General features: G+C 43.0%; 1 long non-coding RNA gene across 1 annotated transcript in view; it reads right to left on the bottom strand.

The window, feature by feature from the left end:
• The window catches only part of LOC147358886 (uncharacterized), a 51,566-nt gene extending 29,031 nt beyond the window's left edge, over nucleotides 1-22,535 (bottom strand). The window contains exons 1-3 of the long non-coding RNA XR_015142447.1: nucleotides 22,448-22,535; nucleotides 18,996-19,218; nucleotides 17,666-17,795 (exon numbers count right to left, since the gene is read on the bottom strand). This is a non-coding gene — a long non-coding RNA (uncharacterized LOC147358886). The remainder of the gene's footprint in view (nucleotides 1-17,665; nucleotides 17,796-18,995; nucleotides 19,219-22,447) is intronic.
• Nucleotides 22,536-24,025: the final 1,490 nt, after the last annotated feature.

Below are 24,025 nucleotides of genomic sequence, written 5' to 3'. Positions count from 1 at the left end.
ACACTTGCTCCTTGAAAGAAAAGCTATGAAAAACCTAGACAGCATATTAAAAAGCAGAGACATTACTTTGCCAACAAAGGTCCGTCTAGTCAATGCTATGGTTTTTCCAGTGGTCATGTACGGATGTGAGAGTTGGACGGTGAAGAAAGCTGAGTGCCAAAGAATTGATGCTTTTGAACTGTGGTGTTGGAGAAGACTCTTGAGAGTCCCTTGGACTGCAAGGAGATCCAACCAATCCATCCTAAAGGAAATTAGTCCTGAATATTCATTGGAAGGACTGATGCTGAAGCTGAAACTCCAATACTTTGGCCACCTGATGGGAAGAACTGACTCATTGGAAAAGACCCTCATGCTGGGAAAGATTGAAGGCTGGAGGAGAAGGGGATGAAGGAGGATGAGCTGGTTGGATGGCATCACCGACTTGATGGGCATGTAGTTTGAGCAAACTCTGGGAGTTGGTAATGGACAGGGAGGCCTGGTGTGCTGCAGTCCATGGGGTCGCAGAGTCAGACATGACTGAGCGACTGAACTTAACTGAATGCATGACACTCAAAAAAAAAAAAAAAATCATCTGGAGAAGTACAGGTTAAATAACCTAAAGGAAGAAACTGAACACACCGGTCAAAGCGCAGAAATACTTCAAAGACTAACACAGGCTGTATGAAACACAGTCTGCCCTCGCTGTCCGCCCCCGCTCTTGATTAAACACATAGGGAGATGCACGGTGCTTAGGGCCTAACACCCAGCCCTTCCTCCGTGTCTGTCTTTCAGGGCTCCCAGCCTCTTTGTCATCCTTGTCTTCAGGGATCCCCAGGTGGGGGAAGCCCCCAGCTGTGCACAGAAACAGCCTTTCTTTATCCTTAATAGCCGGGTGCTTCTGGTTCACTGACAACTTTTCAATGAAGTCCGAGTCTCCTAGAAGTGACTTCCTAGCAACGTACGTCACCACCTTATGTACACAACTCCAGGCAATGTCATATTATTCACACTTCATGGGATGCTTGGGGATATTATTACTTTTATTATTGAAAGAAAGAAAGAATGGAGGAAGGAAGGAAGAAAAGGAAGGAAGGGAGGGAGAATGGGAAGGGGGCAAGGGAGAGAGGGAGGAAGGAAAGAGACAAGGGAAGGTGAGAGGGAGGGAAGGAGGGAAATGGAGCCCACGTGGAAGGCATGTTGTCTACTGCCTCTCCTTAGGAAGGCGTGAAGGGTCTTCTATCTAAAATGTAACGTCATGGTAGTTCTGCTCCAGTTGCAATGATCCTACAGGTCTAGGTTATAATCACCAGATTTCCTTCCTTCCTTCACTCAACGGTCACTAACTGAGCATCTTTGATATATGGCAACCTGGAACATCCTGAGAATGCAGCAGTGCATGGACAGAGAAGACGGTCACCTTGTGGGAATTGCGATCTAATGGGAAAGACAGAAAGTGAACAAAGAAGATACGTGTATTTCAAGGTGGACTCTCTGTACCGCCAATCCATTGACTAAGGTTAAGGGTGGTGTAAGATACTCCGGGAGATGGTGATGTACAGGAAGACCTGGTGTGCTGTGATTCATGGGGTCGGACATGAGTGACTGAACTGAACTGAACTGAACTGAAGATGCTCTTATGAGGAATCTCTGTACAGTGCTGATCCATTGAATAAGGTTAAGGATGATGTAAGATGGTCTTAAGAGGACTCTCTGTACTGTGCCAATCCGTTGACTTAAGTTAAGGGTGGTGTAAGATGCTCTTAAGAGGAATCTCTATACAGTGCCGATCTGTTGACTTAGGTTAAGGGTGATGTAAGAAGATGGTAGGTGTTGCAAGAGGGCATCAGAGGGTAGACACACTGAAACCATACTCACAGAAAACTAGTCAACTTAATCACACTAGGACTACAGCCTTGTCTAACTCAATGAATCTAAGCCATGCCCGTGGGGCAACCCAAGACGGGAGGGTCATGGTGGAGAGATCTGACAGAATGTGGTCCACTGGAGAAGGGAATGGCAAACTACTTCAGTATTCTTGCCTTGAGAACCCCATGAACAGTATGAAAAGGCAAAATGATGGGATACTGAAAAAGAAACTCCCCAGGTCAGTGGGTGCCCAACATGCTACTGGAGATAAGTGGAGAAATAACTCCAGAAAGAATGAAGGGATGGAGCCAAAGCAAAAAGAATACCCAGTTGTGGATGTGACTGGTGATAGAAGCAAGGTCCGATGCTGTAAAGAGCAATATTGCATAGGAACCTGGAATGTCAGGTCCATGAATCAAGGCAAATTGGAAGTGGTCAAACAAGAGATGGCAAGAGTGAATGTCGACATTCTAGGAATCAGCGAACTGAAATGGACTGGAATGGGTGAATTTAACTCAGATGACCATTGTATCTACTACTGCGGGCAGGAATCCCTCAGAAGAAATGGAGTAGCCATCATGGTCAACAAAAGAGTCCGAAATACAGTACTTGGATGCAATCTCAAAAACGACAGAATGATCTTTGTTTGTTTCTGAGGCAAACCATTCAATATCACAGTAATCCAAGTCTATGCCCCAACCAGTAACACTGAAGAAGCTGAAGTTGAACGGTCCTATGAAGATGTACAAGACCTTTTAGAACTACCACCCAAAAAAGATGTCCTTTTCATTATAGGGGACTGGAATGCAAAAGTAGGAAGTCAAGAAACACCTGGAGTAACAGGCAAATTTGACCTTGGAATATGAATGAAGCAGGGCAAGACTAATAGAGTTTTGCCAAGAGAATGCACTGGTCATAACAAACACCCTCTTCCAACAACACAAGAGAAGACTCTATACATGGACATCACCAGATGGTCAACACCAAAATCAGATTGATCATATTCTTTGCAGCCAAAGATGGAGAAGCTCTATACAGTTAGCAAAAACAAGACCAGGAGCTGACTGTGGCTCAGACCATGAACTCCTTATTGCCAAATTCAGACTGAAATTGAAGAAAGTAGGGAAAACCACTAGACCATTCAGGTATGACCTAAATCAAATCCCTTATGATTATACAGTGGAAGTGAGAAATAGATTTAAGGACCTAGATCTGATAGATAGAGTGCCTGATGAACTATGGAATGAGGTTTGTGACATTGTACAGGAGACAGGGATCAAGACCATCCCCATGGAAAAGAAATGCAAAAAAGCAAAATGGCTGTCAATGCCTTACAAATGCCTTACAAATAGCTGTGAAAAGAAGAGAAGCAAAAAGCAAAGGAGAAAAGGAAAGATATAAACATCTGAATGCAGAGTTCCAAAGAATTGCAAGAAGAGATAAGAAAGCCTTCTTCAGCGATCAATGCAAAGAAATAGAGGAAAACAACAGAATGGGAAAGACTAGAGATCTCTTCAAGAAAATCAGAGATACCAAGGGAACATTTCATGCAAAGATGGGCTCGATAAAGGACAGTAATGGTATGGACCTAACAGAAGCAGAAGATATTAAGAAGAGATGGCAAGAATACACAGAAGAACTGTACAAAAAAGATCTTCATGACCCAGATAATCACGATGATGTGATCACTGACCTAGAGCCAGACATCCTGGAATGTGAAGTCAAGTGGGCCTTAGAAAGCATCACTACGAACAAAGCTAGTGGAGGTGATGGAATTCCAGTTGAGCTATTCCAAATCGTGAAAGATGATGCTGTGAAAGTGCTGCATTCAATATGCCAGCAAATTTGGAAAACTCAGCAGTGGCCACAGGACTGGAAAAGGTCAGTTTTCATCCTAATCCCAAAGAAAGGCAATGCCAAAGAATGCTCAAACTACCGCACAATTGCACTCATCTCACACGCTAATAAAGTAATGCTCAAAATTCTCCAAGCCAGGCTTCAGCAATACGTGAACCGTGAACTTCCTGATATTCAAGGTGGTTTTAGAAAAGGCAGAGGAACCAGAGATCAAATTGCCAACATCCGCTGGATCATCGAAAAACAAGAGAGTTCCAGAAAAACATCTATTTCTGCTTTATTGACTATGCCAAAGCCTTTGACTGTGTGGATCACAATAAACTGTGGAAAATTCTGGAAGAGATGGGAATACCAGACCACCTGATCTGCCTCTTGAGAAACCTCTATGCAGATCAGGAAGCAACAGTTAGAACTGGACATGGAACAATAGACTGGTTCCAAATAGGAAAAGGAGTATGTCAAGGCTGTATATTGTCACCCTGTTTATTTAACTTATATGCAGAGTACATGATTAGAAACGCTGGACTGGAAGAAACACAAGCTGGAATCAAGATTGCCGGGAGAAATATCAATAACCTCAGATATGCAGATGACACCACCCTTATGGCAGAAAGTGAAGAGGAACTCAAAAGCCTCTTGATGAAAGTGAAAGAGGAGAGTGAAAAAGTTGGCTTAAAGCTCAATATTCATAAAACGAAGATCATGGCATCAGATCCCATCACTTCATGGGAAATAGATGGGGAAACAGTGGAAACAGTGTCAGACTTTGCTGGGAGCCGGCATATTGCATATTGAGTGCATATTGCATATTGAGTGCAGCACTTTCCACAGCATCATCTTTCAGGATCTGGAATAGCTCAACTGGAATTCTATCACTGCTGGGAGCCAGCGTGAGGAGCTCCACTCATGACAAAGGTCATGAGGAAGGAGGCTCTGCATACGCAAAGGTGGGATCGAGCCTCAGGAGTCCCCCTGGAAATTCTCGAGCATCTACCCCCAAAACCAGAGTCTGCCTACTTTCTGCTTTGTGCTCTCACCTACACCTCTGACTTTACGGGGGGCTGTCCCCCACTACCTCTCTGAAAAAAGAGTTAGCTTACAGCTCCAGTTAATAATTCCTGGGTGTGACAGTGTTTCAACCTACAAACTCCTTTGGAAGTCCTCTAGCCTGCCTGAATAGGTTTTTCCGGCCACATGTGATTGTTCAGAGCCTCCCAACTGTGAGAGGCGGGAGATGTTCTAAACTGTCTAAACACAGAATCCTTTGAGTAGTTAAAAGATTGATTAGAAATTGTATTGGTGAAGGGTTTTTCATTTATTGGGCCAATGTTTGCTGCTAAGTCTCCATACCCCTTACCTGCTGTGTCCCTGGCAGTGTATTGATTAATATAATTGGTGTAAGTAGTAGCTTTAATGTTTGTAACCTTGGACCCTTGAGTTAATTCTTTTCTTGATTGAGCCCACCACACCTTTGCCCAATAGGAATGCAACTTTATCTAATGCTTTTGGAGGGTGGCTCCTGACTTTGGAATAATTACCTTTAGAGAAAAATAAGTTTCTTAAAATGTTAACAGGCCTCCTGGCCAGAAGATGCTGTAATTCACCTGAACTTTTGCATATGATAAGTTTGAAAGCCTGGCTTCGATTAGGATCAGGAACTGCTGTCCTTGCAAGACTCTACCCCTTCCCCCATTATCCTCTATGCACAACTTAAGGTATAAAACTACTTTGGAAAATAAAGTGCGGGCCTTGTTCACCGAAACTTGGTCTCCCCATGTCGCTCTCTCTCTCACTCTGGCTGAGTCTCCATCTGGAGCGCGGAACCCACCATGCTTACTAATTATGCCTGGGCTTCTAAGATCCGACCGGGGAGGCCTCAGTGTCTCCTCTCCTGCAGGAGAATGGAAGGACGCCTGCGGCCTACGTAAGTTGTGCAAACTTCTTGTCTTGAAGTTTTATTGGTCTCCTGTGTAAACCAAGCTACTCAGCCTCTTTTCTCCACTGAATTTCCTCACTGAGCTATCCTCATTCTATTACCCTTTATATCCTTAATTAACGTTTAATTAAGCAGTTGTTTCCTGATCCTCGCCGACGCCGTCTCTCTTTCGAATACCCTGGATCAGCCGGGGCTGGACCCCGGCAAGACTTTATTTTTGGGGGCTCCAAAATCACTGCAGATGGTGACTGCAGCCATGAAATTAAAAGATGTTTACTCCTTGGAAGGAAAGTTATGACCAACCTAGATAGCATATTGAAAAGCAGAGACATTACTTTGCCAACAAAGGTCCGTCTAGTCAGATCAGATCAGATCAATCGCTCAGTCATGTCGGACTCTTTGCGACCCCATGAATCACAGCACGCCAGGCCTCCCTGTCCATCAAGGCTATGGTTTTTCCAGTGGTCATGTATGGATGTGAGAGTTGGACTGTGAAGAAGGCTGAGTGCCGAAGAATTGATGCTTTGAACTGTGGTGTTGGAGAAGACTCTTGAGAGTCCCTTGGACTGCAAGGAGATCCAACCAGTCCATTCTGAAGGAGAACAGCCCTAGGATTTCTTTGGAAGGAATGATGCTAAAGCTGAAACTCCAGTACTTTGGCCACCTCATGCGAAGAGTTGACTCATTGGAAAAGACTCTGATGCTGGGAGGGACTGGGGGCAGGAGGAGAAGGGGACGACAGAGGATGAGATGGCTGGATGGCATCACTGACTCGATGGACGTGAGTCTGAGTGAACTGCAGGAGTTGGTGATGGACAGGGAGGTCTGGCGTGCTGCGATTCATGGGGTCGCAAAGAGTTGGACACGACTGAGCAACTGATCTGATCTGAAGATGCTCTTAACAGGAGTTGGATTTCTGAACACAAGCCACTTGTTCTCCTTGCTTGGTCCTGAAATAAACCTTTCTCTGCTCAAAAAAAAAAAAAAAAAAAAAACAAGAAAAAGATGCTATTAAGAAACAGGCCTATGTGCAATGTCTTATTGAGTTCTAGGAGGAAGCCGTGGCTCTAAATTCTAACCAGGGCTCCATGGTATATGGAGAAGTAAGGAAACCAAAGATGCAGTGAAAACAGTCTTTGCCTACTTTACGTGTTGTGTCAGCCTGCTAATGAATGCTGGTTCTAAAACAACAGAAAAGATCATTATAGACTGCAATAATTTCCATAAAGGCGATCAACATGATAACATAAACTGAGGAATATTTATTATTTTCTAAATAAACATTTCTTTATTTGGCCGTGCAGTCACAGCTGTGGCGTGCGGGACCTCTAATTGTGGCGTGGAACTCTTCATTGCAGCATGTGGAATCCAGTCCCCTGACCAAGGGTCCAGCCTGGGCCCCCTGCACCAGGACCTTGGAGTCTTAGCCACGGCGCCACCAGGGAAGTCCCAGGGGCATATCTGCTTTAGAAAAGACTGGGAGTGTCTACACACTGCCCTCAGTTTCCCCTATCGTTAATGTGATTAAAGTACATTTGTCATTACTAGTTAACCAGTATTGACACATTTCTTGAGAACTAAATTCCATACTTTCTTCACATGTTACCTTTTTCTGTCCAAGCGTCCCATCCACCTGATACCACATAATACTCAGTTGTGGTGTCCCGTAAGGTTCTTCTTGGCCGTGAGTTTCTCAGACTTTGCTTATTTTTAATAACCTTGACAGTTTTGAGACGTTCTGGCCAAGTATTTTGAAGAATTTCCTTCAGATTGAATTTTTCTGACAGTGAGACAAAGGGTTCTGGGTTTTGGGAAGAAAGACACGGAGGTGAAGCATCATTCTAACCACGTCGTGTCAAGGGCACATACTGAAAACATGGCTTCACTGTTGACATTGACTTTGATCACCGGATGGAGGTTGCATTTGTCATGTGCTCCAGTGTAAACTTACCTTTTTTCCTCCCTTTCCATGTTGGTTTTTTGGGAAGGAAGTCACCACTTACTTTCACGCTTGAGGAATATAGAGTTTGTTATTCAGTCGCTCAGTCGAGTCTGACTCTTTGCGATCCCATGGACTGCAGCACCACAGGCTTCCCTGTCTTCCACTATGTCCCGGAGTTTGCTCAAACTCATGTCCATATAATACTGAGTTATTCTCCCCCAGATTGAGAAGGAAGTATCTACTGTTTGGGACATTTGTCTGTTCTCCCTCTTTAAGTTTATTCAATTATGTATTTATATCAGCATCTAATCATGATTATTTATTTTGTCCTTTAGGTCCTAATCCATATTGCTTTATTTTTTTTTTTTTCATATTGCTTTATTTTTTGACAATGAACCGTTTTCCTTATTACAAGCAAGAAGTGGGGAAAGATAAAAGGAAGGAAGGACCGGAGTAAAATGGGGGATGGTTCTTCTTGCGGTTTAGTCACTAAGTCGTGTCTGACTCTTTGCAACCCCATGGACTGTAACCTGCCAGGCTTCTCTGTCCATGGGATTCTCCAGTCAAGAATACTGCAGTGGGTTGCCGTTTCTTTATCCAGGGGATCTTTCTGACCCAGGGATGAAACCCAGGTCTCTTGCATTGGCAGGCGAATTCTTTACCACTAAGTTCAGTTCAGTTCAGCTCAGTTGCTCAGTCATGTCTGACTCTGCACGACCCCATGAATCGTAGCACACCAGGCTTCCCTGTCCATCACCAACTCCCAGAGTTCACCCAGACCCACGTCCATCGAGTCAGTGATGCCATCCAGCCATCTCATCCTCTGTTGTCCCCTTCTCCTCCTGCCCCCAATCGCTCCCAGCATCAGAGTCTTTTCCAATGAGTCAACTCTTCCCATGAGGTGGCCAAAGTATTGGAGTTTCAGCTTCAACATCAGTCCTTCCAAAGAAATCCCAGGGCTGATCTCCTTCAGAATGGACTGGTTGGATCTCCTTGCAGTCCAAGGGACTCTCAAGAGTCTTCTCCAACACCACAGTTCAAAAGCATCAATTCCTCAGTGCTCAGCCTTCTTCACAGTCCAACTCTCACATCCATACATGACCACTGGAAAAACCATAGCCTTGACTAGACAGACCTTTGTTGGCAAAGTAATGTCTTTGATTTTCAATATGCTATCTAGGTTGGTCATAACTTTCCTTCCAAGGAGTAAGCGTCTTTTAATTTCATGGTTGCAGTCACGATCTGCAGTGATTTTGGAGGCCCCAAAAATAAAGTCTGACACTGTTTCCACTGTTTCCCCATCTGTTTCCCATGAAGTGATGGGACCAGATGCCATGATCTTCATTTTCTGAATGTTGAGCTTTAAGCCAACTTTTTCACTCTCCTCTTTCACTTTCATCAAGAGGCTTTTTAGTTCCTCTTCACTTTCTGCCATAAGGGTGGTGTCATCTGCATATCTGAGGTTATTGATATTTCTCCCGGCAATCTTGATTCCAGCTTGTGCTTCTTCCAGCCCAGCGTTTCTCATTATGTACTCTGCATACAAGTTAAATAAGCAGGGTGACAATATACAGCCTTGACATACTCCTTTTCCTATTTGGAACCAGTCTGTTGTTCCATGTCCAGTTCTAACTGTTGCTTCCTGACCTGCATAGAGGTTTCTCAAGAGGCAGGTCAGGTGGTCTGGTATTCCCATCTCTTCCAGAATTTTCCACAGTTTATTGTGATCCACACAGTCAAAGGCTTTGGCATAGTCAATAAAGAAGAAATAGATGTTTTTCTGGAACTCTCTTGCTTTTTTGATGATCCAGCAGATGTTGGCAATTTGATCTCTGGTTCCTCTGCCTTTTCTAAAACCACCTTGAACATCAGGAAGTTCACGGTTCACGTATTGCTGAAGCCTGGCTTGGAGAATTTTGAGCATTACTTTACTAGTGTGTGAGATGACTGCAATTGTGCAGTAGTTTGAGCATTCTTTGGCATTGCCTTTCTTTGGGATTAGGATGAAAACTGACCTTTTCCAGTCCTGTGGCCACTGCTGAGTTTTCCAAATTTGCTGGCATATTGAGTGCAACACTTTCACAGTATCATCTTTCAGAATTTGAAATAGCTCAAGTGGAATTCTATCACCTCCACTAACTTTGTTCGTAGTGATGCTTTCTAAGGCCCACTTGACTTCACATTCCAGGATGTCTGGCTCTAGGTCAGTGATCACATCATCGTGATTATCTGGGTCATGAAGATCTTTTTTGTATAGTTCTTCTGTGTATCCTTGCCATCTCTTCTTAATATCTTCTGCTTCTGTTAGGTCCATACCATTTCTGTCCTTTATTGAGCCCATCTTTGCATGAAATGTCCCCTTGGTATCTCTAGTTTTCTTGAAGAGATCTCTAGTCTTTCCCATTCTGTTGTTTTCCTCTATTTCTTTGCATTGATCGCTGAAGAAGGCTTTCTTATCTCTTCTTGCTATTCTTTGGAACTCTGCATTCAGATGTTTATATCTTTCCTTTTCTCCTTTGCTTTTCGCTTCTCTTTTTTTCACAGCTATTTGTAAGGCCTCCCCAGACAGCCATTTTGCTTTTTTGCATTTCTTTTCCATGGGGATGGTCTTGATCCCTGTCTCCTGTACAATGTCACGAACCTCATTCCATAGTTCATCAGGCACTCTATCTATCAGATCTAGGCCCTTAAATCGATTTCTCACTTCCACTGTATAATCCTAAGGGATTTGATTTAGGTCATACCTGAATGGTCTAGTGGTTTTCCCTACTTTCTTCAATTGCAGTCTGAATTTACCACTAAGGAAGCAAGAAAAGAGATGAGATTTCTTTTCTTGTTCTGTCTTTTGAACGTCCATCCATTTCAGAGAAGAGATGCAGGGCAAAAGTTAGGCCTGGCGGGACTTCCCTGGTGGTCCAGTGGCTAAGACTGCACACCCGCCATGCAGAGGCCTTGATCCCTGGCCGGCCGCAACAAAGATCAAAGATTCTGTGTGCCCCACCTAAGAGCTGGAGCAGCCAAATATCCTTAAAAAATTAGACCACGTGTTCAGCCACTGGGTTCTTCCATTCCCTCTTCTGATGTCATCCCATACTCAACATCAAAGTGTGAGATTGTGAGACCTAAAGATGGAAAAAGACATGTTCTCTCTTTAGGGAACTACCAGGCCAGAGAGGGTAACAACATGATAACCAATCACCGTGATCTGAGGCAACAAGGGCTAAACTGAAACGCACATCAAGCACGGTGAGACGCTGGGTTAGCCACAGGAGCCTGCAGAGGCTGCAGCATCGGAGCGCCTGAGGAAAGATGAGCTGGAGTTGTCTAGGAAAACGATCAGGGGGGCACACTCCAAAAGAGATGGACGTTTGGACTGCCAGGAGGAACTAACAGAATTGCTTATTTTACCATTAGAGGAAAAAAAATTATATTTTCCCAAGACATCAAGATTACAAGGAATAAAACAACCAGAATACTAAGGCTTTGTAAGACATGAGAAAGAGGGAAAAGAATATACACCGTGCAGTCTTAAAAGAGTTGTGCCGATGCATGAAACAAGAAAACATCTCTGAACTATTGACCCCAATATTTGAGAACTGGCATTTTTATTTAGATGTGTGCTGAATCTTTTGTGCCCAGTTATTATCAGAGTTCTCTTCGTTAATGTAACACAAATTCAACTTTTTTCTTGAGTCTGATAATTATGTCTTGAGGTCACACAGTGTCCCCGGATAATTATTATAGCTTGCTCTTATACATATCTCTAAGGGTTCTAACTCTGTTTAATAAGGCTCAGGGTAATAATCCAGGGAGTGGTAATTACTGAGCTGAAGCCCTGGTCTCCTGACAAATCTCTTGCTCCTGTGTCAGCATTCAAAACTCCAACACCCATTTCTGGTTCTTGTAAGCTTTTGAAACTAATTATTTCTTTTGTTTACTTTTTAAAAAATACCCATGGCCTTTGGTGACTCCCTTTACCAGCTTCACTCATTAAGACAAGTGAGAACAGGACATGCTGTATTTTCAGATGCCTCACCCCCCGACCGTCAGAGTAGAAATCTTGTGTGTGTACAGTACTTTCCCACATGCATAGCTCTTTCAAGAATATTACCATCTTTATCCTCTTAACAGAATCCCTACGAAACAAACGTTATAACGTACATTTGTCAGACTGAGAAATGGATCATCAAGACACTTAAGGGATTTGCCCAAGGTCACTCAGCTAGTAAGGGGCAGGCTGTCTGTCAACTTAAGTGCTCTGATTAAGTCCAGCTCATGCTGAAGGCAGCTCACAAGTTCTCAAACAAATGATGTTTCAGTGCATTGTGTGGTTCTAAATATGAAACTCCATAATCCACATCTGCTTTATGAAAACTTGGATTCCATGTTTTAACTGGTCCATTCCCTCTCACCATATTTGCAAAGATTTGTGTGAATATCAACCCAGCAGATGTAAACAAATCAACCTAATGACTGGAAGCAAATGTTCAAACCTTTGAACATTATCTAATCCAAACTTCTAATTTTTACAAAAAAAAAAAACAAAAAAAAAAAGTGGGCAGGACTCTTAGAAGGTTCCAGCACCTGTCAGTGACAACACCAGACTTAGAACCCTGGCCCACTCTGTCATCAGCCCAGTGCTCTTTCCAACTGACCACGTGAAATGAAAGAACGAGACAGCTTCTCAGAGCCTGCCGTCTAAAACATGCTATCATGGTTATCGGCCTTCGGGTCCTAGCTTGGAATCTGGTCTCAGAAATAGTAGTATTATCTTCCAACTGTATAGCACGTTTCCATTTACAAAATGTTTTCACATGTACTTAAGCCTCAAGAACAAAATGTTTCTAGCTTGCTCTTACATTATCCTTATTTGACAAATGGGGAGTCCACCTAGGTTCTGAGAGTCTGAGTGGTCTGCCCAAGGTCCTTTGATGGCAAGTGTATTTCTCTTTCTACTTTTTTGTGCTTCCTTTACAGTAAACTAGTTACAGGACTATCAGGGGAGATTGCATATCCAAACAGGTAAGCTGCCTTGCCCAGGAATTTAAATTTATGTTTGAACTGACATTTGTCATCATTATAAAAGTAGTCCATAATTATTAAAGAAAGTGCATAAGTGACTAGAAATTAAAAGTTATTAAAATTCATCTTTATTCCCACTACTCAAGAACAACTGTTATTAGCATTTTGTTAAATTTCCACTTGATCTCTTATATAGCATACTTTTAATGTACCTGTAATAATACGTTATCCTCTTTCACGAAAAGCTGTGTTCATTTCCTGCGTCGTTCAAACCTACAATTGACATAGGTTTTTATAACTAAGATTCCATCATGTTCTTAAGAAATTATTGTTTGAGAGATCATGGCCAATGTTTTATTTAAAAATTCTCTTACATATAGATCCTATAGCATATGATATCTGCTAAGTCACTTCAGTTGTGTCCGACTCTGTACGGCCCCATAGACGGCAGCCCACCAGGCCCCCCCATCCCTGGCATTCTCCAGGCAAGAACTGCCGAGGACCAGCCCCGGCTGATCCAGGGTATTCGAAGGGGAGACGGCGTCGGCGACCTATTCAAATGGTAATTAGAGATATAAAGAGTAATAGAATGAGGATAGCTCAGCAGGAAAATTCAGTGGAGAAAAGAGGCTGAGTAGCTTGGTTTATGCGGAAAATCAATATAACCCGTGACACCAGGTTAGCTCTGACCACGGAGGCCGCAGGCGCCCTCTCGAATAGCGGAAGGTGCCCCACCTTAGACACCTTCTCGAGTGGGTCTTAGAAGCCCAGGCAAATAAGTGGTCGCAGAGGATATCCACGCTCCAGATGGAGACTTCAGCCGGAAGTTAAAGGAAAGAATGACATGGGGAGACCAAGCATTGGTGAGTAAGGCCCATAGCTTTATTTTTAACAGGGGCTTTTATACCCTAAGTTACACATAGAGGATAACAGGGGATGCAAAGTCAGCAGTCTTTGATTCTTATCAAAAACCAGGGTTTCCTTCCTGCAAATTTATCGTATACAAATGGTTTAGGTGATTTACATCATCTTCTGGCCAGAAGGCCTACTAACATTTTATGACTCTTGACAAGGACTTATCAACAAAGACTTATTTTCTCTAAGAGTAATTATTTTAAGGTTTGGCGCCATCTTCCAAAGATAAAATTGCATTCCTATAGGGCGGATGTGTAATGGGTTTACAACAAAGGAAAGAATTTATTACCTTAAGGGTCTAAAGTTGCTAGCACCAAGGCCACTACTTATTTTTTCTACATACCAACTATATTAATTAATACACATTCAAGGATACAATAAAGGGGATGTGAAAACTTGGCAGCAAGCATTGGCTCATCAATGAAATCCTTTACTAGTCTTATTCTGACAGTTTCTAACTCTCTGAGAGGTTCTAAGCTATTCGAATATCTTAAGCTTCCTGTGCCTCTCGAGGCTGGGAGACTGTAAACAATCGGATGCATAGCTGTAGGAGTCCGGGTAAACTTGTCAGGTGAGTTAGAGAGCCATCTGAGGGGTTTGGATTTAAACACTCCTAATTGCCCAGGAACTTTATTAATTGGAGCTGTAAGTTAACTCTTTGACAGAGAGAGCGAGATGGTGGTAGGGGACAGCCCCCAGTAAAGTCAGAGGTGAGAGCACAAAGCAATAAAGTAGGCAGACTCTGGTTTTTTGGGGGGTAGATGCTCGAGAATATCCGGGCGGACTCCTGAGGCTCGATCCCGCCTTTGCGTATGCCGAGCCTCCTTCCTCATGACCTTTGTCACGAGTGGAATGCCTCACCAGCTCCCGGCAAAGAACACTGGAGTGGGTTGCCATTTCTGTCTCCTCAATGATATCTAGGAGTTAAAATAACCCAACTGGGGTGGGGGGTGGGTGAATGGAAATTCAGATAAAGGAAGGGAAGCCCGTGTTGATGACTGCTGGGGCTGAGTGAAGGCCCTTAGGGGTTCCCTGGACTTCTCTTGCTATTTGCATATTTTGACATTCAGTTGAGTTCAGTTCAGTCTCTCAGTTGTGTCCGACTCTTTGTGACCCCCATGGACTGCAGCACGCCAGACCTCCCTGTCCATCACCAACTCCCAGAGTTTACTCAAACTCATGTCCATTGAGTCAGCAATGCCATCCAGCCATCTCATCCTCTGCCATCCCCTTCTCCTCCTGCCCTCAATCTTTCCCAGCATCAGGGTCTTTTCCAGTGAGTCAGCTCTTCGCATCAGGTAGCCAAAGAATTGGAGTTTCAGCTTCAGCATTTTAACAATACCCACAATAAAAAGTTGTGGGGTTTTTTTTGTTTTTTGTTTTAAGAAAAATATCTCATCATGTGGGCTTATCAGGTGGTGCAATGGTAAAGAATCCACCTGCAACGCAGGAGACAGCGGATTAGATCTCCAGATCAGGAAGACCCCTGGAGGAGGAAATGGCAACCCACTCCAGTACTCTTGCCTGGGAAATTTCGTGGACAGAGAAACCTGGTGGGCTACAGTCCACAGGGTCACAGAGAGTTGGACACGACTTATCCACTGAGCTTTCTCAATCACACACACATCTCATTATGTGATTGTTGAGGTGTGTCCTAGACGCAGACTGTCATTCTCAGCTCTGCACGCTCTCCCCGCCGCCACGTGACCTGGCTGCACCCTGGACTGGGCAGGGCAAGCTGGCAGGCTCCCTGGATGCTGGTCTTGGTCATGTGACTCTCTCTGACCAATGGAAGGTTAGCATACACGATGGGGCACAGATTTCAGACACGCTGACTTGGTTTGACTAATCCCGTTACCTTCCTGTATCACAATGAGAAAACCACACCCCAGGAAGCGTGACGCTTCACTCTGGACCAAAAACAACGCGCGTGCAGAAGACGAAACCCAGTCTGAAGACAAGCCTGTGCCGCCTGCAGCTTGGATCAGAGCAACCCACACTGGCCCACAGCCACCGGCACAATTGTTTTAAGTAAATAAGTATATTCACGCTTATAGGTCACTGGGTTTGGGACTGGTTTGCTACACAACATCTTCGAAGCAAGAGCTGATTAATACAGAGTCAAACCATGCTACCCAAACTGAACGTTTTAGATGTGTCCAGTTTTTTAATAATACAATTAATGCACTTTTTTTTGCACCTAAGACGGCTCCATTATTTCTGATCATTAAGTTCAGATGTGCTGTTTATATGGGTAGGTTGAGAAAGTTTTATTTACGGATATTTTTCTAAAAAGGAAAATTATGAAGAGAATCGGAACAAGCTCATTCTTTTCTTCCTGATGTCAGAAAGATTGTAAATGTAATTGTTTTTTGACATTCAAAAGGATTCTTTCCTGTTTCTCATGGAACTTGCTGAAACTAGCTCATCTGTTATCTTTCTCAAGTTCTGCCTCTTTCTTTCCAAATCCCAAGAACAAAAAAGCACAGAGGCCAGCTTGTGTAGTAGCCGCACCCACTGTTAGGTGGGCGGGCTTCACTGCGAATAAAAGTGCTCTTTCGTTTGATTTTCTAGACACCGATCTATCTTAATGGATATATGTGGTACGTTCAGTTTACAAAAACTGGAACTGAATCAGTGAACCCCACCTAGACCCATTCTTCACCTGGGAAAGTCAGCAATGTATGGCTGAGAAGTGAGCCGAAAGGTATTATGAGTATCTATAGGCGACGGAACCAGGCGTCCGATGTTGCAACAATTTAATAATTATTTGAAGAAAGTCTCTGACCTCTTCTGAGTCACCACTGTGCTGAGAATTGGAGTTGTTCTCATGGAAATTCCAACTATGCTTTGTAAGTGCATCTAAGATAAGGCAGAAGTAGAATGGAGAGACGGGAAAGGGACGAGGGAAGGGAAGGAGAAGGAGGTGGCGGGGAGACGGAAGGCCCGGGGAGGTTGGGGAGGTCGGGGAGACACAGACATTCTTAGCACACTTGATGCAACAGCTCCCAGAGGAGGAAAGGGGGACAGTGAGGAGTGAGTGTTGGGGGAGGAGGCGGAGCAGAAAGAAGGGGCTGCTCCTGGGGGCAGCGTGAGGGTTGCTTTTACATATATGTATCATTTCTTATGTGTTTATTTATTTATTTTTGTTTTGGGTTTTTTTTTTTTACATATATGTATTATTTCTTATTTTTGTTTTGGAGGGTTTTTTACATACATGTGTTATTTATTACTTGTTTATTTATTTTTACATATATCTATTATTTCTTATTTTGTTTATTTTTGTTTTGGGGGGTTTTTACATATATGTGTTATTTATTTTTTATTTTTCTTTTTTTTTTACATATATGTATTATTCCTGATTTGTTCGTTTATCTGTTCATTTTTGGCTGCACTGGGTCTTTGTAACCACCCGCAGGCCTTCTCTAGTTGCCCTGAGCAGGGGCTACTCTCTAGCTGCGTACGGGCTTCTCCTTGCGGAGGCTTCTCTGCTGCCCAGAGCTCCAGGCCGCGGGCTCAGGCGTGGGGCCCGGGCCTAGTTGCTCCACAGCACGTGGGGTCTTAGTTTCCGGTCCAGAGATTGAACTGATGCCCCCTGCCCTGGCAGGTGGATGCTTGATCACTGGACCAGCAGGGAAGTCTCTTGAGCTTGGGTTAGGGCCTAAACTGCGTGTGTGTGTGACACTGAACACCTAACTGTTAGACAGAAATGTTAAGTCACACAGGATTCTATCTGGTGTCTCGCTTATTCCAGTTAGTAATCTGCACCTGGAACCAAGCTGGTCCCTCTGCAATGCTCCTTGACAGCAGGGACCCTCGAAGTGCGTTTCCGTGGCCACGACCACCCAGGTCACCTCGAAAGCTGTTACAAGTGTGAACTCTCGGGCCCCACCCCAGACCTACTCAGTCAGAAACTGGAAGAGGTGGAGCTCAGCAACCTGTTTCCACAAGCCTTCCGAGTGACCCTGATACTTAATAAAGTTTAAGACCCACTGCCCGAGAAAGTGGTCCAGCTGGGGCATCAGCAGCGTCCCAGCTCTCCCCAAATCTTGACCATCTGTGCCCCCATCCTGCTTCTCTGCCATGGTTCCTATCACCCCAAGTCGCCGTGATTTCTCTGGTTATTAGAGTCAAAGAAATTCTCTTACCTCCACCACCCCTTCATGTTGTAGTTTCAATGTCAGTTCCATTTTCCGTGACAAGGGATATTTCAAAGCAAAAATGGGATATTCAGATGCATTCCACACGTGTTCCAGCACCCTGTGGCCAGTCTGGCACCTGAAAAGCAATTTATCTCTTAGTTCAGTTCTCGAAGTCTTGCTGTGTAGAGTCATTTCCACTCATCTGTGGCTCAGGGGTGATCTCGGGAGTTCATAAACAACCCTATCTGGTTATTTTCCTAAGACCCTCCCTCTCCAGAACCTCCCTGGTGCTTTCCAGTTCCTGAGGTTCTCCTGTTGGGTCAGAAGGCTGAGAAGGCTTTGTTCACCCTGTGCTGAAGGGAGTTTCCCTTGACAGCACCCAAGTCTGAGGCCAAGCAGCAGGGAAGAGGAAAAATCAACAAAGGTTCACCCTGCCGTCTAGGCCTACAGGTCGTTTCACTGGAAAGGAAAGAGTGAAAGTCACTCAGTCGTGTCCGACTCTTTGCGACCCCATGGACTATACAGTCCATGGAATCCCCCAGGCCAGAATCCTGGAGTGGGGAGCCTTTCCCTTCTCCAGGGGATCTTCCAAACCCAGGGATCGAACCCAGGTCTCCCGCAATGCGGGCAGATTCTTTACCAGCTGAGAGACCACAGGGTAGCCTAATATAATAAAAGAAACCTCCCCCTGGCATTGTACCACTGAGGCTCAGAAGATGAGGCTTTTCTGTGTTAACCTGTTGCTCTTAAGACTTTTGTAAGACTCAGTACCAAACACAAATAATAATCTCAAGCTCACAAAATAGTGTTAGAATAAAAGAGTAATGCAAAAGTATCTGGAAAACATTACATATTGTAATATATGTATATTTTACATACATTTTACATTACTTTTAAATGAGGGGGGATTGTTTTTTGTTTTTAGGTAAGAAAAGTGAAAGTGAAGTCGTGTCCAACTCTTTGTGACCCCATGGACTATAGCCTACCAGGCTCCTCCGTCCATGGGATTTTTTAGGCACAAATACTGGAGTGGGTTGCCATTTCCTTCTCCAAGAGATCTTCCCCACCCGGGGATTGAACCTGGGTCTCCCGCAATGTTGGCAGACACTTTATCATCTGATAAAGGGATCTTCACCCAGGGAAGAAATGGGTTTATTTAGAGATAAACACATTCCATAGACAGCATATGGGCCATCTCAGAACGTAAGAGTGACCTTGAAATATGGTGTGGTTAGTTTTTATGAACTGGGTAATTTCATAGGCTAATAAGTGGGAGGATTATTCCAACTATTAGTGGGAAGGGGCAGGAATTTTCAGAAATTGGAACATCACCCACTTTTCGGTCTTTGATAGTTGGCTTTGGAAGCGTCCTGGTGCCTGCAAGTATGTCACTTCGCTTGCTGACGTGTTACGATGACCACATGCTGAGACTCAAGGGCTAAGGGAGGCAACTCGCCCGCCACTTTTGCCCCATTTGGTTCTAATCGGTGTGGGCTATGTCGTCCTTCCAAAGGGCGTGCTCTGCATCCTTTTCGAATAAAAGAGTAATGCAAGAGCACCTGGAAAAGATTACATATTGTGATATACATTTTACATTATTTTTAAATGAGTATTTTACTGGGTCTACAAAACTTCAGAATGTCTGAAAAATAAAGAGGTATTCTGTTAGCCCAAAATTTTGCCTTCATCACATAAAATTTCAAGGGACTTGCATCAAAATAATCATATGTTTGATCCAATCTCTCAACCCTTTAGGTAACTAGATATTGTATTACTTAATATTCATTTTCTTTATATAAAAATAGCACTAGTGATCTTACTTTAGGAGAGAAATTATTCTGGCTGTTGCCTTCTGGTGTAACAACACTATCATGGAATATAACATCCACGTAACACCCTAAGAACTAATTTTTATAGCTTTTTCATTAAAAAAAAATTGCATTGGCGTTCAGGTGATTTACAATGCTGTGTGAGTTTCGGGTGTACCTGTGCTCTGCGCTCAGTCGCATCCGACTCTTTGCAATCCCATAGACTGTAGCCTGCCCAGCTCCTCTTGTCCATGCGGTTTTTCAGGCAAGAATACTGGAGTACGTTGCCATTTCCTCCTCCAGAGGATATTCCTCACCCAAGGATGGAAACTTGCTTATCCTGCCTTGGCAAGTGAATTCTTTACCACTAGCACCTCCTGGGAGAAGCCCTTTCAGGTGTACTTAGGAACAATTTTCAAAACAATAGAGAAAGAGAATGACGTAATCAAGGCAAAGTACCAGAGAGAAGTGTCAAGTCGACTCCTGAAATGCTGCTGAACAATGACTATTAAGGCTTTTTGCTTTTCCTACTTTGAAATTTCTAAGGGCTACCAACCACTGTTGAAGATGCAAATTTACTTGTCGGTTGTGCAACACTTCTGGTGTCCAAGCTCTGAAAGGGGAATCAGATCAGATCAGATCAGTCGCTCAGTCGTGTCCGACTCTTTGCGACCCCATGAATCGCAGCACGCCAGGCCTCCCTGTCCATCACCAACTCCCGGAGTTCACTCAGACTCATGTCCATCGAGTCAGTGATGCCATCCAGCCATCTCATCCTCTGTCGTCCCCTTCTCCTCCTGCCCCCAATCCCTCCCAGCATCAGAGTCTTTTCCAATGAGTCAACTCTTCCCAAGAGGTGGCCAAAGTACTGGAGTTTCAGCTTTAGCATCATTCCTTCCAAAGAAATCCCAGGGCTGTTCTCCTTTAGAATGGACTGGTTGGATCTCCTTGCAGTCCAAGGGACTCTCAAGAGTCTTCTCCAACACCACAGTTCAGAAGCATCAATTCTTCGGCGCTCAGCCTTCTTCACAGTCCAACTCTCACATCCATACATGACCACTGGAAAAACCATAGCCTTGACTAGACGAACCTTTGTTGGCAAAGTAATGTCTCTGCTTTTCAATACGCTATCTAGGTTGGTCATAACTTACCTTCCAAGGAGTAAGCGTCTTTTAATTTCATGGCTGCAGTCACCATCTGCAGTGATTTTGGAGCCCAGAAAAATAAAGTCTGACACTGTTTCCACTGTTTCCCCATCTATTTCCCATGAAGTGATGGGACCAGATGCCATGATCTTCGTTTTATGAATGTTGAGCTTTAAGCCAACTTTTTCACTCTCCTCTTTCACTTTCATCAAGAGGCTTTTGAGTTCCTCTTCACTTTCTGCCATAAGGGTGGTGTCATCTGCATATCTGAGGTTATTGATATTTCTCCCAGCAATCTTGATTCCAGCTTGTGCTTCTTCCAGTCCAGCGTTTCTCATGATGTACTCTGCATAGAAGTTAAATAAAAGGGTGACAATATACAGCCTTGACGTACTCCTTTTCCTATTTGGAACCAGTCGGTTGTTCCATGTCCAGTTCTAACTGTTGCTTCCTGATCTGCATACAAATTTCTCAAGAGGCAGATCAGGTGGTCTGGTATTCCCATCTCTTTCAGAATTTTCCACAGTTTATTGTGATCCACACAGTCAAAGGCTTTGGCATAGTCAATAAAGCAGAAATAGATGTTTTTCTGGAACTCTCTTGCTTTTTCGATGATCCAGTGGATGTTGGCAATTTGATCTCTGGTTCCTCTGCCTTTTCTAAAACCAGCTTGAACATCAGGAAGTTCACAGTTCACATATTGCTAAAGCCTGGCTTGGAGAATTTTGAGCATTACTTTACTAGCGTGTGAGATGAGTGCAATTGTGCGGTAGTTTGAGCATTCTTTGGCATTGCCTTTCTTTGGGAATACCTCACTCTAAATAAAACAGAACGAGATGCCAAACTGCTGAAGAAGAACTTTGACTTAACAGAGATTCCTGCAGGCAAGTCTGAGCTTTGAGGTGTATGCCACAACCTGGCCCTTGTTTCTGGGCAGGGATCTAGGGACTCCACGAGATTAGTGTCAATCCCTGCAGGAGCTGTAAAGGTTTAGGGACAGTGAGAAATCTTTAGCATTATACTTGGCTTAGAAGACAGGTTTATTCTTCTATGGGAAGGTAAGTTGTCAGCCAAACCCAGTATCTCTCTTAGCTGCCTTTTAGAGTGTCAGATTCTTTATCTCTGTGTTTAAGATCCAACTATGAAGATACAGACTATAGTAAAGATACAGATTATGCCATTTAGAGTTCTTCACGACAACGAAATGATCCTAATTATTCCTTAGGTTAATAAAGATGATCTGTCTTTGGTTTTTGTAACATCTGCAAAAATCTGGAAGGCTGGCAGCATCATAGAATTTTGATCTAAGTCTTGACTTTCTTTTTTTATGTTTGTTTTGTTTTGACTTTCTATCCAGATAATCAGACTTATTCATGCCGTGCCATTCGTCACGGGGCCTTGTTTTCCCAATTTAGTGCAAATGAAGACAGACGCAGGGAATCAATTGAGCAATTTCCTGTTTGGGTTCAGAGTAGAAAAGTATCGGATAACTTCACAGTGAAGAGAAGTGAGAGGTTATGCATCTAGTCACAAGAACGTAATGATCATTTCTCGGTAGACAGGTGAACTCCTTAAGACCCCATTATGTAACACGAATCTGTGTGGTCCTAAAGTATCAAGTAGAAATTCTTTTGGCTCTGGCCCCAAGATTCAGGATGGTCTAGAGAAGTTCCCTACTATTTTTTGTTTCTTATAAAGATCAAAATAAGACCCTACATTGAACTAGTCTTTACAAGAACCTCAAAATCTCCCAGACTATGCTATATATTCTCTCTCTTTCCCAGCACATAAAAGTAAGAAATCACTGATTTATTCATTCATGAATTCATTCTTACATCGCCTCCTACATTCTGGTACTAGTTGCTACATGCACTGGTAGGCACAAGATTCAAGAGCCATGACACCCTCCTTCTTGGAGAACCTGAAATGAGAGAAAATATATATATATACAGTCTTAGTCATCAATTACAGTCATTAAAACCCAGGAAGGTAAAGATACACTGGCAATTTCTCACAGAGTTAGGAATATTTTTATGGTCAGGGATTTTCTCCATGAGACTGGGTTGTACTGGTTCAACTTGGAGTAATAACAATGCCACACCAATGTACTTCTACCTTGTCCTGGGCAGATAATCAGATGCAGGAAGGCATATTATTGTACAGAAAGAAATGAAAGCAGGAAAAAATGATCATGGGGTTCTTATACAATATTACATCAGAATAACTCGTGCTGTCTGGTAAAACTCACACAGGGCCACTAGTACAGCTTTTGATAAATCAATTATGATAATACCTAGCCTGTCGTGACAACACCAGGCCCCGTGTAAACCATTCCGTCATTTAACCTTTACAACAATTGTGTAGGGTAGATGCTAATTACTTGTACTTTGAAGATGAAACTGAAATGCACATAGATAAGGTTGTCATAGTTACACAGCTGGCAAAAAAACTGTGTAACTAAGCAAAGGTCTTCTTGAATCCAGACTCAAGGTTTTGTTTTTTCATTTTATCATTTAGTCTTTTACTTTTTATTGCACACATCAGTATTTTATACAAAAAAAAAACCTCTTAAACTCTAATTATAGTGTTTTCTTCTGATTCTTTCTAATGTAGAGAAATTTTTATACAAGTTCAATCAGTAAACACAATAATTTGTGTTTTAACACTTTGAGTCTCATTTAAACATTTTTCCATGTGGTTGTACATATATCAATATGACTTAATGGCTATATAACAATCTATGATAGCAATCATAATACATAAAAATATACTTATTCAGTTTCCAATTACTGAGTTTTTTTTTAATTCAAATGCATACAATCACTAGAAATATCTTCATACAAATAGCCTTTTTTTCTTTTAAAATATTTTCCTGGGCATGTGCTACTCAGAGTGAGTTAGATCTATCAAGACAGGTTGGTTGTAGAGTACTCATTACATTCTTCTAAATAGCTTTTAACCCTACCAGACTTTACTGCCAATTTTGTGGACCAATCAGTATGACTGTGTTTTAAAGAACCAGAGGTTGGCCCCTGTGGTGCCTATAACCACAGCTTTGAGTCTGCAGATACATGAACCGCTTATAGGCTCAGCCAAGTCTCACTCGTGTAAATTTTATTCGAATCAGTAGTATTTTTACAGTAGCCCAACCACAGACACCTTGTAGATTCAAAGAATTAGCTTAAAATTTTGGATGAAACTCTTTTTATCTTTTCCTCTAGTTTTAAATGTCATTAAGGTCATCCTTCTGTGTATTAAAGATAGATCTTTTATGACCTGGGAAAAATCATTCACTGGTTTGTCCTGAGTTCCTTGACTGTTTTCAGTGACAAGATCACAGATGGTTCATGGTTTTGGGACAAGAATCAAGCCAAGATGTATGTCATCTTTGCTACCTACAAGGAGATCTAAAT

The sequence above is a fragment of the Bos grunniens genome, chromosome 15, assembly GCF_055505025.1.
Source record: "Bos grunniens cultivar Pamir isolate PY7600 chromosome 15, Bosgru_T2T1.0, whole genome shotgun sequence".
In the NCBI taxonomy this organism is placed as follows: Eukaryota; Metazoa; Chordata; class Mammalia; order Artiodactyla; family Bovidae; genus Bos; species Bos grunniens.
Note: the sequence above shows the minus strand (reverse complement) of the source record. Positions and strands in the feature narration are given on the sequence as shown.